This window comes from Notamacropus eugenii, chromosome 2 (assembly GCF_028372415.1).
Source record: "Notamacropus eugenii isolate mMacEug1 chromosome 2, mMacEug1.pri_v2, whole genome shotgun sequence".
In the NCBI taxonomy this organism is placed as follows: Eukaryota; Metazoa; Chordata; class Mammalia; order Diprotodontia; family Macropodidae; genus Notamacropus; species Notamacropus eugenii.
In genome coordinates this window covers 76,916,476-76,924,234 of record NC_092873.1, presented here as the reverse complement: position 1 = coordinate 76,924,234, position 7,759 = coordinate 76,916,476, and the positions used below count along the sequence as shown (strand labels likewise).

Below are 7,759 nucleotides of genomic sequence, written 5' to 3'. Positions count from 1 at the left end.
ATTTTATATTTCATTTTAGCTTGGTATTGTCTGATCAACTCTGACGGTAAAATGGGCCATCCTTGGGTGGAGTGGTTTGCCATTTCATTCTCTAGAGGATTAAGGCAAACAGAGGTTAAGTGACCTGCCTAGGGGCACACAGCTAGTAATTGTCTGAGGCCAAAGTTGAACTCAGGTCTTCCTGATTCCAGGAGCCATTGTTCTATCCACTGAGTCACCTAGCTGCCTCCTGGCTGTTGGCTACGTAGTCAATGAAGAAAGGCCAATTTCAACCAAGTAGTAAGTCAATGCAGAGTATCTCCTGTCTCCCAGAAGCATATCTTCTATGTGGTCACCTAACCACATCAGGTGGTCTGGGCATGCACCAGATACTTATTGCATTCTTTTCCTATTTGAAAAAATTTGCCATCCCCAGAAAATAGGCAGAGGAGTGTTTTGAAGATACTATTCTTATTCCCCCCCAATCCAGAAGAGTTATCGGAAGTCTCTGAGGAGGCATTGTCCTTTTACTTGCTTCCCCACTGCTGTACAGAAAAGAGTCTCCAAGTAATCGCTGTGGCATGATCTTACACAGTGCCTCAGATATAAAAAAGGTTGGAAAGTATGTTGCCAATAGGGACATATTGTGCTGGGACCATATGATCCCCTTTTCTAAGCACAAGGCATCCATTTGTGCCCAGTTTAGCATCTTGTGTTCAGCTATCCCTGTCAAGTGGGCTTCTTCAACACTCATCTAGTCCAAGTGGTCCTTAACCTGTCCTAACAGGAAAAGTGGCAAGGCAAGAGGTTTGTCCCTGGCAATGAAAAGCTGCATGGTTATGTACTTTGTGCAGGTCAGGTGTCAAATATTCTAGAAGCTACATCTGTTAGAAATCAACACTATCCTAAGTAGGAAAAATTTCTCCAGTCAGGGGGTTTCTGGGAACCAGCCTCTAGGAAGACTTACCTGATAAGAAAGGACTATAACCTTCTCCATCTTTTCCCCTGTGTAGATTTGCTTTGATCTCAAGGTCCTTGCTCCCTCAGTGGGCTCCAAACACTATGGAGAAACAGCTCAGGTTCCCCTCAAGTACTAAGTTTCCTTATGTCTGGCCAATTCCCTCCCAGAAAGGGGTAGAGGAACTAAGGAATGATTATTGGGAAGTACCTTGCTTTTTAATAGCATAGGAAAGGTGAAAATGTCTGGAATATACACAAAAGTCTAGAAAGAGACTATATTCCATTAGATTACATCCCTAACTTGGTGGTAAGACTAATTCTTCAGAGAGGGCTAAAGAAGAGTTTTTATTTAGCCCCTGTGGAAGAAAGGGGCAGCCCTTCCATAGTGGTCTCTAAAGGAATCGTTTTCATATAAGAATAGTTATTGTTTTTCCTTAATTTTCAAAGAGGACCAATGACATCACAGCATGGTGACTTGCTCATGAATTGGATTTAGAAGAATGTGTACAGGATGTGCAGAATTGCACAAAGTTGTGAGCCTCACTTTGTCTTCCTGAGTCATTGAGGTCCAGTGGAAAGACAAAAGTCAGGTGGACTGGCAATGGCCTGTGGATTGTGTATTAGCCACCACACTAGCACAGGTTCTTTGATCTGCTTTTCTAAAGGAAAGACAGCTTTAAAGGGGTTAACAATCTTACTTTAATTAACAGACAGATAAGTATAAATAAGTAGTCCAAGAAAGAATCCAAAAGACCTGGCTCCAACTGTCCAAATAGAATACAATCACCTATATACCCCACCAGACCAGAAGAGCACCAACCTCTGAGTGGTTGGGGGGCTCTTAACAAATGGACATTCAGAGTCTCATCCAGGGAATCGAAAGATCCTTCTCATGAGCAAGCCCCCAAAGCAAAATACCAACTGCCCAGTATGTATATAGTTTTCAACTAATAGGCTTAGGGCCAGAAGGCATCACAGCCCATATGACTCAGCACAGCTGTGAATTATTCTTCAGATGTTTTCAATTTAGCCTGAGCCTAGGAAACTGAACTCCAGGAAAAAAAATCTCACTTTGCTTACGCTTACACTTTGGCATCTTCAATGTCTGATCTAGCTCTAAGTGCTCCATAGCACCTCCTTCACCCACCTTTATGGCCATTGGAACAAATTATTCTTATCCTCTCATTCCACAGGGGGAAAGTCTTCACATGCTTGGGAAAGACATCCTCTAACTCACCAACAGGTTTGAGGCCTATTGGTTATCCTCAACCTGTGACCAGTCTGCTGAGACTACATTTTCTTCGAGCCACAAGTGAAGGGTTGGGTGAACCAAGTGGATACCAAAGCAGCTCTGACAAGGGCTCAGCAAGCCCTCACACCAGAGGTGCTAGTCCTCCTGAACATCCTATATAATAATGATGGTGCACTTTAAGATTTACAAAATGCTTTACAAATATCATGTTGTTTTATCCCCACAATCACCCAGGAAAGTAGGTGATATTATCATTTTCATTTCTAGATGGGGAAACAGAGACAGAGGTTAAATGATTTGCCTAGCGTAGAGCAAACAATAAGCGTCTGAGGCACATTAACTCAGGTCTTCCTGACTCCAGTCAAATGTAGTATTCTATGAACTGCACCACATAGCTGCCTAAAGTCTGGGTGAGCCAAAGAATACTGAGTTGATGAAAGCATTGTTTTATCCAATGTTGAAGGAAAATATTAATACTAATACCATACTTGACATATTAGGTTTAGTTCTGTCAGAAACTATTTTTATTTAACATTAATCTATATCCAAACCATTTCTAGCTTGGAGAGATGTCCATACTGGCACTGATGGGGTGATGGGACCTGGACCCCTAAAAGGAAAAGACCATGTCTTTGAAAGCAACCAAGTCCCACAATTTCCCCATACATTTTAGCAGCCCAGATAACTGGCATCTCGCCCAAGGCATCTGGTCACCCCAGCCTACCTAGATATCTGACAGTCCTTTCACAGTGGATCTTGATCCACCCCAGACTATTTTACTCCTTTCACTATTGTACCTAGCCCATCCTAGGTTATTTACCACTCCTTAATCCCATCCAGATCTTCTCACAGTCTTTTCTTGCATAAAAGTATCCATCTCACCCCCATTAAGCTGCAGACTCACTAGGAACTCTGCTCGCTGCTATTGGCAATTCCACAGTACAGATTCCCTAAGAATCTCACTGACTCCTATTGGACTCAATATGGTAGATTTACTAGAAATCTTGCTTGCCTCTCTGGTGCTATAATAAAACCTTACAACTCTGACTGAAAGAAGACTTGAATAGTCAAATTCTTTTGAGGCAGACCCTCCTACCCTTGAATTTCAGGGTTCCCAGCATCCCAGAGTACGTCAATGGGAAGGAAGGATTTATTAAATGTCTACTATGTACCAGGCACTGAGAAAATATTATCTTATTTAATTTTCACAATAACCCTGAGAAGTAGGTGCTGATAATAGGTAGGGGTAATAATATCCAGATTTTACATCAAGAGACTGAGGCAGACAGAGGTTAAGGGATATGCCCAGGGTTACACAGCTATTAAGTGTGAGGCCAGATTGGAACGCAGGTCTTCCTGACTCCAGGGCCAGGGCATGGGACATAGTATAAAAAAAATATTAGAGCCAGCCCTTTAATTTCCTGAACAGTAGTCAGACAGTTCTGCAAATTAACAAGGTTGTCCAATTTTGAGGTAAATGAGAATTTGTTGCTGATCAGTAGATATTCTAAATCCATAAACTTATTCTGATATAGCGGTTATTCTCATCTGGAATATGTACTTGCTATTTTTGCTGAATCCAACAAATCTTATCAAGTTCTGCAACTACATTCTCATCTCTGTTTTTTTCCTCCACACTGAAAATGGATGGCTGAAAGTCCTCTAATTTTCTATTCCGTTTCATATATATGATTTTACTCTTCTCTGGGGATTTGAGGTCCCACGTGTCAAGATAGATTTAGTTCTACATGCATCCTTTTCAGAGTCCTTGAAGAAGAGCTGAGACTTCCTTCATGGGGTCAAATGTTTGGAATGAGCATTGTAAATGATGGTACATTGCAACCCAGCCCAAGAACCTCCATTAAGCCAGCACAAATCAGAAAAAGATTTTACTGTAGGTTATTCACTTTGCCAGCAGTTGATGGAAGTGTGTATCAATCTTATTTCAACCAGTAGTAATTATATTAGACAAAGAAAAATAAGATGGCTGTTCATTATAGTGCAGTTGGTCAAATAAAAGAAAAAAAGCTGTTTATTAAAAGAAAATATTTATCAACTCTAGGAGATTGAGATTAATTGTTAGTGTAGCTAGTTGCACTAAATCAAAAGATAATATATATCATTTGTCAGGCAGGATAAGGGAAGTGGACATTCCTTGGGCTTTTGAAGTCCTCGTTTTGTAGCAATTAAGCCTTTTTGTACCAATTAGATGAGGAAAGAAGACACTGAAGAGAACCAGCTGTTACAGCTGGTTCTTTAGTTCATGTAGGAGTCAGACATAAAAAATGGAGACTCCAAACAAAAGGGAGTCAACTACATCTTCCCCAAAATCCATTTTCATTAATAACAACACTAATTCTTTTCTTTGTTCAAGTAAAATGTGCCAAGGACTAAAGTAAAGCAAAGAAGAATTAGCTTAGTTACAAAAAACAAGTCTTATAGATTAAGATGTCCGAGAATGACTAACAGAAACTGAAATGGAAAAAAATTATCAAAACCTAATTGTTCTTTGAGGGGTGAAAAAAAAGTCTACAAATAACTGCCTAGACATCACCAGGATGATCTAGGATTGTACTTCTTGAAAATTCCTCTGAAGAGGTATCATTTGCAGTCTACAAAATATATAACCCTTGCTATATAATAATAAAATATATAACAAGATATAACCTGAGTCCCCAAGTCTCAAAGCCCATTGGTATGGGTCTCTGTCCATACTAATGGAGATCAATGCCTCATGATTGCACAAAGGTCAAGGAAGAATTTGTGAAAGTGGGAGAGAGGAGAGCTCCTCTGCCTCTTCAAGTCTCTTGGGGTCCGGCTGTCACTTCTGTGTAATTCTAGTTTCCATTTTCAAGACAGAAGACATGAAGGAAAAGTCTAGGTAGAAGCTGACATGTACAACTTCAATCATGTCTTTATTCTCAAATTGCAACACTAGAGACTTTGGGAAGTTTCCTTTTGGGTGAGATCTAGGATTTTCTCTCTCTTGATTGAACTGAGTTACCTTGCTTCCAATGGGAGAGCTCCAATTGTCTGGTATGTATTCTCATATGTATACTTTTTCTTATTTCTCTTTTGCTATCAACTTGGGTAAATGGATTTCTTTGCTATTTACTATGTGTGCTCACTGTGAAACTGGTATTTGGTGGGAAGGGAATCAAGCCCTGGATATAAAGTATGAGTCCTCTTTTCCCTATTAGTAAAAAGCAATCGAAAGTTTAGCATGAATCTGAAAACCATATCCTCTAGACAAATTATATTTAAGGATGTTGACAGATATAATTTTAGCCTGATATCCCCTCTCTCTGAAGAAAATAGAGTAGCCAAGCATTTAGCACCTAGATCTCCTTTCCCTTCCTGGCAGGACTTAAAGTATTCCTTGGAAAAGGAAACTAAAGATGTCTATTCTGCCTCCCTTCCAACCCACAAAATGACACCCCCATGCTACATGAGAGGGATAGCCTTGCTACATGTGGGACCTTGCCTAGAATAGAAATTGAGCCTTTCATTTTTGTGGAGACCTCCAGAGAAATTCACTGCCTGGGACTTTAGATTCTAGATATCCTAGAGAGGGAGAACCTAGAGAAATTTGGCAAATAAAATAAAAATTTAGGCAGTAAATGTATAGTTGATGTTGTATTTATCTGATGTGTATTCTTTCTGAAAAGTAAAAACCTTTAAATCAGTTAGTATTGATTACTTTGATTTATTTTTATTTTGAACGAAGGACTAAGTTTCATTATTTAGGAAAAGCTAGCCGTTGGCTAAGCTAAGCCAACATATACATTCCCTTTAGCCTGAATAATACCTATAGACTTAGGGAATAGATAGATTCATTAGACTTTAGCATTTAGTAGCAAATAATTTAGAGTAAGACATATACCTTTGTAGGAATAAAATAATCATTGGATTATAAAGGCTAAGGATTTTTAAAGGCTAAGTTCCTCTTTCTGGCAGCTGGAGTATGTGTGTTTGTCCTTCATTGCTGAAGAAGACCATGCCATCAGAGACTTGTACTTGACTTTGTTTTGAGTGAGTGAGGGCTGTGCAGGTCACCAGCCTCACTTCTCCTCCACAGCCATCTGATATTGATCAGGATGACTGGAGATGACCCAGGATGAGGCAACTGGATTAAGTGACTTGCCCAAGGTCACACAGCTAGTGAGTGTCAAGTATCTGAGGTGAGATTTGAACTCAGGTCCTCCTGACTCCTGTACTGGTGCTTCATCCACTGCACCATCTAGCTGCCCTTCTGGAAGCTAGAGAAAGGAAGGTTGACTAAATGTGAATTCCTCTTTCCAGTCTTAGTGGGTATTTCTCCTTTTTTCTTGAACTAGAGGTTAAGTACAAGGTGAGTAGCATAATCTTCCAAGGTTGGATTTCCCTTTGTGACATCTGGGCAATAGGAAGTTACTGCTAACTTACCAACGAAATCACAAATTCTTCTTTCCTAGTCTTAGTTCCCTCTTTACCTAAACTCAGAGGTTGAAATGATGGATCCCCTGGTAGGAAGTGACTGTTTCTTTCTCCCAGAATTTGTGATAAAGGAGAGGATCTCTGGGCACAGTCTGACATAAACCCCTGATTTTGAGAAAGAAGACATCAAAAGGTTCAGAAGATAGGTTAGGCTCCCATAAAATTCTATAGGAGAAGTCAGCCCAGGAGGGAGAGTAGATGCTCAAGAATGAAATTCTGAACACCCAAAGGGAAATAATTTGAAGGATGAAAAATAGAATTTGTCCAAAAAGACCAATATGAACACATTCACCAACTTAAAATAGAAATATACAGAAAGAAACAAATTCAAGTTAAAAAAACAAAGATAAATACCTGAGTGTCGTTAGGCCTGTAAAAAATAGTATTAATAGTGCTAAAGTTTAAAACAAGCAGAGGCTTAAGCTATATCTTTATAAAAAGAATGGTCAAAGAAGAAATAGGACCTTAGATTGGGATTGAAAATAGAGACAAAGCAGAGATGCTTAATCATTATTTTGCTTCAGTCTTCTCTGTCAAGGAGAAAAGAAAAAAACAAGACTTTGCATTGGAAATCAAGAGACCAAAAATGACTAACAGAAGATTTATACCAATGACAGATAAATAACAAGAGCATTTAGTTACTCTTGATGAAGTGAGGCACCTGGTAGAGTGCAAAGAGCATACCAGCTCTGGATTCAGAGGATATGCATTTAAATCCTATCTTTAATACTTCCTACCTGGGGGACCCGGGTCAAGTCTCCTGACCTCTGGGACCCTCAGTTTCTTCACCTATAAAATGAGGGAGTTGGGTATAGGGCCTCTGAGGTCACTTCAACTCTAAATCTAGCATCCTATGACATGATCCAGATGAACCACACTCTTGAGCACTAAAAGAATTGGGCAGATACAATATTACTTAATGCTGAGCCACTGCCAGTAATATTTGAAAGATTATGGAAAAGAAGAGAGGTACCACAAAACTGCAGAAGGGAAAATGTCATTCCCAATTCATAAACAAATGAATATATGAATAATAACCGAATAGAAGAAATTAATAAATTGAATAGAAGAGAATATGCAAACACTAAACCA

The 7,759-nt window shown here is 39.5% G+C and overlaps 1 protein-coding gene across 4 annotated transcripts in view; it reads right to left on the bottom strand.

Annotated features, from left to right (window-relative positions):
- The window catches only part of CCDC42 (coiled-coil domain containing 42), an 84,576-nt gene that overhangs the window by 51,793 nt on the left and 25,024 nt on the right, over window positions 1–7,759 (bottom strand). The gene's annotated exons all lie outside the window — the stretch shown is intronic.